This window comes from Ostrinia nubilalis, chromosome 7, assembly GCF_963855985.1.
Source record: "Ostrinia nubilalis chromosome 7, ilOstNubi1.1, whole genome shotgun sequence".
NCBI classification, from domain to species: Eukaryota; Metazoa; Arthropoda; class Insecta; order Lepidoptera; family Crambidae; genus Ostrinia; species Ostrinia nubilalis.
In genome coordinates, this window is record NC_087094.1 from 8,088,584 (window position 1) to 8,097,426 (window position 8,843).

Below are 8,843 nucleotides of genomic sequence, written 5' to 3' on the forward strand. Positions count from 1 at the left end.
CCACGTGGGTGTCGAGTTATAGAAGTGCATTATAATGAATTACAAAAAACCAGCCAATTTTGATAATTTCAATGCATTTACCAAATTATTTCATTAAGTTGTTTTACAAAAGTTTTGGAATACTTATGTAGCGTCATAATATTGCTCAGGAATGTAGCTATTTACAACATATTTTTATAGTTACTTTATCTTTAGTACATTTTGAATTTTTGATAAAACCTTTACAGCTTAGATATTAGTTAATTAAACTTTCGCACATGCAAGGAGCCCTTCAGCCGCCATTATACTCATTAGCTTTAAGCCCTTAATTTTGTAAAAAAATATATTTTAGAGCTTCCATAAAACTCTCGACAGTCGACGCACGGCAGCTGTATATAGCGGCATGTGCACTCGTATGCGAGGGCTCGTTATTTTCTGGTCAATTGCCGCTTTAGTGCGCCCGCGCATCCTCGCTTCCAATTACAACCAGCCGCCATCGCTATAAAATTTCAACCCACGCCGATAAGCTCTATCCAAACAACCCACCAACTCATTTTCAACCTTAACCACATCAGCACAACATAGATTTTTAAGAGTAACTTCAATTTATCATACGACGATACCCACGGTCAAATGCAAATTATGCTTAGGTAAAACGTGTTTGTTGTCGGTCCAAAGTTTTATTTTTTACAATTATATCGGCTCGGTTACTTGGAAATGCATTCATGAGATCCGAGAGGGTTTCGTGATGTTTAATAGGCTTAGATTAGAAGTTAAAAGCCGGGCCCATTAAATGGTTCTCAGGACCCGGGAACACGGCTTAGCTCTCATTATGAGATCCTCTATACGACAAAAAAAAAAGAGTTACAACTCACCATATAGGTACCTATTTACAAGGTTTAAACATGGAAATACCTAATTATTTCAAACGTGAAAATGACTTATCAACTTAATCCACTATGATAAACTGCCATATCTAAAACCTATTGTACATACAAGCTTTGTTTCTATGTACTAAGTGTACCTATCTCCACAAAAAATATACAAAAGGAAACAATAGATAACCTTGCTTTTGATAAGTAATGCAAGATTTCTGGCACGTTTAATGGACGCTAAAAAAATAAAACTTACCATAATAAAAATCCGCAATTTAAGTTCAATGCGATTTCAGTGTTTTAAAGGCTTTGTGTGCATTTTTGCTGATAAGATGTTCATTATAGGGTTATAAAAAAGGTTTTGCAAGAGTAGGGTTACCAGATGAAAAAATCGAAAGTCCGGAGAAAAACCCGATTTTCATGGAAAAATCCTGAGATTTAGTTGCAATTTGAGAATTTTCTCTGAAACGTACTGAGCCATTTCAAAAAGTTACATTTTTATTGTTTTACACACTGTGGATTACAGGGGATAAATAAGTGAAAATCAACACTTATTTATCCTCAGTAATCCGCAGATAAAAACAATAAAAATGTGACTTGTTGTGCAAAATTACTTCAAGTAGAGAGATATTCAATATTGATGAGATTTATTTACTTTGTTTAACTTTTATTTATTTATTTATTTCCACACACATTTACACTATCTTCACAGATTTTTCTTTTTAATTAAAGAAATCTTAAAAATGTAGGCAATGTCACCTATTTCTTAGCAATTCCAAAAAATCCTGAGATTCATAAAATCCGGCCGCAATCCTGAGAAGAGTCCGAAAATCCTGAAATCCCAGGACAAATCCTGAGATATGGTAACCCTATGCAAGAGCAATTAGGTCGGGTCTTGGGATGCCGACAAAGGTTTCTGCTCTTTGAAGTCGCCGCCGGCCAGCATCCGCTTTCTCCATAGATAACGCCGGATGTGACGTGGCCTTGCGCTTGCGTTCTGGAGATTTTCACAATTACTTGACAAATTCCAGCGCAGGGATAAAAATGCCACGCAACCGGCGCGGGAGTGTAACTAAAATAGTGAATCATCTAATGAATGGGTAAGAACCAGACTTAGTCCAGCGAGTAGGTTTCCGTCTTACGTTTATTGTGTTTGCTGAGTACACAAAGTAAGTATGTACCTATAAATCTGACAGCGTGGAAAGCATCACGATCCTTGGTGCCGATTTTGTGTTTCCCCGGTTTAGGGAAACGAAAATAAACGATTTTTTTTCACACCTATGTCATTTGTTTCAATAAAAATGATAGTGTAGTTTTTGTGGGCATTTGCAAATCATTAGAAATCGAGTTCATACATGAATTTATTAAATAAGGTTGTATGAGGTAAATTAGGGTAAACTTAAAGCCGAAATTATTGACTAAAATCACACTGAATGACGGTTTCTGCTGTTAGTAGCGTCAAAGATGCATTGATATTAGATGTAGGGTTGCCAACATTTCATCAGCGAAATATAGTATTTTCCAAAATAAGGTGTAAAAAAATATAGTACATTTAAAAAAAATATAGTATTTTATGGGAAAAACAAAAAAATAGACAAATATAAATTTTTTAATTATTTATTATTTATTTTTTAACAAAAATTATTTGCAGTTCTTGCGCTGTGTAACAGTTTTTTGTTTAAAATAAAAGTGTCATATGCTTTGTCACATTCAATTTTTAAATTAATATAAATCAAAAGCTCATTTTTTATTAATGATACACTACTTCTGTTTCTCTCTTCTCGCCACTTCGAATTCATAACCGAAAATATCCTTTCTGTAAATGCCGAAGTGGCGGGAATAGAGAGCAGGAATGAAATTACTTCAAATAAATTTGGTGTCATTTTCAGTATTTTTTAAAATATGCTGCCATTTTTGGCCTGTAGTTTTGTCAGTAAAGTCACTACAGTCTTTTAATTTAGCAAAGATTTCATTCAATATCGTTATTTCAGAGTATAGGTCGTCCATTTTGATACTCAATTTTTCTTGTAAATTTAGAACTTCTAATATTGTCTCAGTCATTAAATGAAACCTCCTTTTTTAAATTTAATTTTTGGATTTTAAATAACCAATTGCTTTCACTGAAATCAAACCATTTATTATGATAGTCTAAACATTTATCAAGAAATAGCAAAAAATCTTTTGAATTCCATAACTTTCTGTGGAAGGGATTTTGCTTCTAATGATTGCAACATTTTTTTTGTTTTGTAACCAAAAAAAATATCTTTTTTACGTTGTTCTAGCGCCGATTTTAAAATTACATAATATGTTGTGATAAGGATAGAGACATGCAATTTTTAGTTTTACAAAAGTAATACGATAGAGAATAATACAAAGCAATAAAAACCACCTGTTATAGGGGCATTTTTTGGAGAAATTGATCAAATAACCAAAAAAACACGAATTTAAAAGCAGAATTTTTTTCAAAAAGTATAATTTTTTATTATTTGTTGGCATTTTCTGGGTATTTTATGTATTATATTAGTATCGCTTGTTATTTAGCATTATTATTGTTTTTATTTTATCAGGATATACCTCTTAGTTTAAAAGCTATTACGTTTTCTTTACGAGAAGTAATTGGAAGAAAAAAAAATTCTATATTTTTTTTTTAAAAATCTCAAAAAAAAATTGACCTCTTTTTTCTCGAAAAAAATAGGTCTAGTTTCACATATATTCATATGTGCACTTTATCGTGACTCACACTGTATATTTTGGGGATCTTCAGTAATCCAGATACTCTCTTTCCCACTCCGGTTTATTTTATTTGGAGTCTTTTTGGTATTTTTCGTTTTATAATCGGCGTTAACGGCGCAATAGAATTTGACGCACTTTCGTTATCACTACCACTTTCCATACCTAATTTGTATAAGATTTCAACTTTTCAAAAGAAATAACAACATCTAGTTGAAAACGATTCTGCCGACAAATAAAGCAGACCAAAATATCGTTTTGACGACGATAAAATTTACGTTGTCAATTTGACATTGACCAGTTCGTTACGTGCGATGGGGCGGAAAGGTTCTGGAATGGAGGCCGCGTACCGGAAAACGCAGCGTGGGACGTCCACCTACAAGGTGGACCGACGACATCGTAAAGGTAGCAGGGAAGCGCTGGACGCAGGCCGCTACCAATCGATCAACATGGAAAGCATTGGGGGAGGCCTATGTTCAGCAGTGGACGTCCTATGGCTGAAATGATGAAGTTTGTTACGCAAGCGTTCGGATACACGCTATCGCCTATCGGGTATGTTCACGGACCTCATCAAAGGAAGGATTTGTTTGTTAGATTTGTCGGTGTTGAAAATATAGTATTTTTGCGTACTATATATTTTTTCAACAGTATATAGTACGCAGACCCGAAATATAGTACAATACTATATATTATAGTACGGTTGGCAACCCTAATTAGATGGTATAGCTTTTGCCCGCGGTTTCACCCGCGTGAAATTTAGTTTGTCACAGATCGTCATAAATCATAGCCTATATGTTATTCTGGGTTATAAACAATAATACTGTAAAGTTTCATCAAAATCTGTTCAGTAGTTTTTGCGTGAAAGAGTAACAAACATCCAGACATCCAAACTTTCGCATTTAAAATATTAGTAGGATAATCTGGTCAGTTTTAAAGCTCACTACCCAAAGTTTTATATTATACAATAACAAAATTGGAGCTCAAAAACTAAAATAATTATGGACTCTACATTCTATCCAATCCATATTTCAAGCTACAGGATCACCTTCCTTAAAATTCGAATTCGCCACCGGTTTTACAGCGCATTTAATTATGCAGTTTCGCGATGCATTCAGCAGGTTCTTTCTCGTGGAAGGAGGGAAGGGAGGCCGGGGGCGGCGTCGTGGCGAGCCAATAAAGGCGTGCAGTAAATCCACGTAATTTAGAGCGGCCGTAAATTAAAGTTCCGCTATAAACGCTATACCTGCCGCGCCCTCGCTCGCCGTCACGCCACCGCCGTATAAATCAAACGCTTCGTGTGAACTTTGCATGCCTGGTTCTAGCTAAAACGTCTGCAATGCTGAAAGCTTTTCCTTGTATCTTTTGCCCTGGATTTTATTGTGGATAAAGTTGCTTTGCTTTTTTGCCATCTTTACCGCGCCGCCATCGCAACAGTCGCCTATTTACTTAGGTCTAAAACTGGCAAGATTAGATTACACAGATTTGCTTACTGTGGTCTCAATTCTTCGTCTTAAATGGTCAGTTCATATTTACGATGTCTGGAAAAGCTTTTATTTTTTACCCGACTGCGCCAGGAGGATTATGTTTTTAACTAAAGTAGAATTTACTAATGATATTCCCTGGTTTCAGCTTAGAAATACTGAACCTCATATTCTATGGTAGAGAAACAGGATCAATATGGATATGATGTACTTAACTGAAAATTGGGTGTGTTCATCATATCATCATCATGGAATATCATCTTATGGTATGTCATCATCATCAGCTTTATTATATCAGCCATAGGACGTCTACTGCTGAATATAGTCCTCCCTCAATTATTTGCATATTGGTCGGTTGGTAGCGGCCTGCATCCAGCGCCTAGGTAGGGAGCTACCTGCTATCTTTATGGTATGGTATATCATGCACATGTAAATTCTAACCTTTATGTTTGAACTCAGATGACACAGTCTAATAAACTGTAAAAATTACTAACTTTAATAGAGACGTTTCATGTGTCTATCAATAACGATCCTAACCAAATACATTAAGTTCGATCATCAATCGCGTCCGTCCAAAGTCATTTCAGGCCATCAAATGAACCCTTTCCGAGATTTACGTCTGTCCTGTGACGAGCCCCATGACGCCCAGGGTTTACGATTAGCCACAAAAAGGCACATTATCTGTTTTATCAGAACCCCATACAAAGAGATAAAGGTTCCTAGTTTACCCATGGCGTGTAAATAAATTATTTGGGGTATTGTGTGTCGCTTTTTCGGCTGTTTAAACTAAGGAGGACATATTGTGGCCGAATGTGGTTATAAATCAGGGGTTGGTTCATGTGCTTTATAGTTCATGGGTTTTACAGCCGTTACGTAGGCAGATAAGGGAATCAAATGTCATTAAGGAATTGACGAAAAAGTTTGATAGCATTGCTGGGTCCATTTCGGTCGTAATGATACATTATCATAAAATACTACTTTGTGAAGACATGTTGCTTTGTCTATGTAAAGTGGATTATGATAACTGTTATCTTATACAATGGCTCCTAAAAGCACTTTTAGACCTTATACCTTCTTATAAAAATCTTAAAACTTCCAAAACAGAAACACCCGTTTTGCATTTTTAAAGTTACCCGACCGTTAGCACCTTCTAATATGCGAAAATCACCGGGAGGTTTTACCTTAGCATTAAATTATCAAAAATTTTAATTACAAAGAAAAATTTAATCTTTTTTCCGTACTCTAACATAAAAAGCTCTCACTCTGAGCTCTACTTAAACGAGAGACATGTCAAGTAACATTTTACAGGAAAGCCAGTCCAAATGACAAATTAATGCGTAAAAAAATAATAAATAGGCACATTTTATTGAATAAAATGTTGTCCTTTATAAGTCAACAATAAAAGATATTTCTATAATTAAAATTGTAATGTGTGCCGCACAATAATTCACGTTTTTCAGGTGCTTACATGAAACGTTTGTGTTTGTCTCTACCATGAAATAAAACATCACCCACAAGTTTCTGAATTAAAAAGAAAGCCATTTTAAGCTTGCAAGAGTGCTAGCCGGATTGAAAAAAAAAACCTTTCGATCGGCATTGGGTGCGGAGAGGCGGCCGTGCGGAGCGAGCTTTATCTGCGATCGAAGCCCCGCCCTAGCGGCGGCGCGACGCACCTCGCCTCCGAACCAACATGGCGCCCGTTTATAGACCTAATGAAAACCACTTTAATTAATTCACAGCAATCACATGAGCCATGCACGGCGCAGCTTTTATGTTTATTGTTTCCATATCATTTTAAACCACCAAGTTTGATTTCTCCAGAGTGTCACCGCCATAATGTTTTGTTGGTAAATTGCCGGTGTTTATTATTATTATCTAAGCATTATTATGTAGATGTGTTATTTAATAATATTATGCAATCGTTTATTGTCATAATCAACGTGTGGTCCTAAATGATAATGACTTTGCTAATCTTTATGAGTTAAATATTGCCATTGCCTATGATGGCACGGCCATAATAATTTTAATTAGATTTGGCTTTCAGTGTTAATAATCATAACAATATGATTCAAGCTCCCAAGTGGCTAATTTGTTTCGGTACTTTTGTTTGTTTTTGTTAAATGTAAAAAACTAATGCATACCTAATTATCTACGATACTTGAAAGGTAGGTATATCCCGACTTGAATTCTCTTGATTCAGAGACTCTCGAGTTGAACTCACTCGATTCGGAGTTCTAGGTTCGATTTCCTGGGCCATAACTAATGCAAGATCACTTTGTGTATTAGTCTAGTCCTAACCTTAGCTTTTATCAGTTATCTTTGACAAAGGTACCTAGTTACGTCAGTTGTCAAAATTCAAATGATATAAGATCATCCACCTTGGGTTTATTCGTCCAAGTCATCCACGAATAATAAATTCATTCTATTTTCTACCTACCTACAATGGACATGGCGCACAATTTTTGTTGAAGATGCCAAAAAAAACTACAAAAAATTAGAATGAATACTGTATTTTTACTTTTTTGATATCTTTAAAAATGACTGAAATATTCAAGCTCAAAGTGCGCTCTTCCGCTAGGAGCGATTTTCCGCGCGGATTTTGAAAATGTGACGTAGTAACATGAAAAGCTGCATGTAAGATATTATCTGTGTACAATGGTTAGAATGGTTAGTAGGGGAGCCGAAGCGGGGATTTCGGGACTTACTAAAGAGTGGCAGACTAACATACAAGGAAATACTTTGTACCTGGTTGATTACCTTTAAGTATGAATTTTTGATATAAAACGGCATTAGTTCTTATGCCTCTCACCCAAAAATACCTCAATTAAGCCCAAATTTGAGACCGCAGCCAAACTTTGAGTGACGATGGAAACTAGCCTAGATGGAGGACACATGAAATTGAACTTCTGCTTCTTCATTGATTGTACGAGCAAGTACATAGCATATAAGTTGTTCAGTAAATCTGCTGACATAGCGCCTGCGCGCGCGACCTACTTTCTGTTCATTTTACTTCATTTTTATAACTTACTTACAATTCAGTGCAATAAACGCTCTCTACGGAATCGGACACAGTTTTAATTACCACATCCCGTGACGTAGATAAAACTACAATTACAACCAACATCAACACTGTAGAGGCACACAAGACACACAGCCCCTACATTTTGGTCCTTCGACATTTGAACTACGACCTACAACAATTACAACGTCTACTGGTCGCCAACAGAGTGTTTCAGTGAGTGTGATTCGTGGCTCTATCTGTGGTAGCAAATCGGTCTCGCCGGTCTCCCAGAAGCGGGTCGCCCCGGCTTGATTGAGAAGGTGCATATACCGCGGTAAGAGTTACAGTCATACGAACCTGAAACTAGTTGTTCTACTAAAACCATGGAGCAACTCTATCAACAACAGAAATCGATCATTGAAGCCATCATCAAGATCGAAACCAACTTCAAAAAGGATTCTGATTCGCGCAAAACTTCAGCATACATCCAGAAAAGGTTAGACGCCCTCAACTCACAATGGGAGGTGTTTAACATGAATCATGGAATACTAGCTAAATCAAGAAGTGAGTCCGATGACGAATACTTTACAACTAACACCTACGCCTCAACAAAGGCTCGGTACGAGTCTATACTGAACATGTTGAAAAACTACGAGTACGTGAGAACGGAGGAAACTGGAGTACCATCGAAATCAGACGAGCTCATTAGTCAACAACACACTAATTTCCGAGCGTTATCCAGAGTGATCAAGAAGATTGACCTCAAGGAGCTAACAG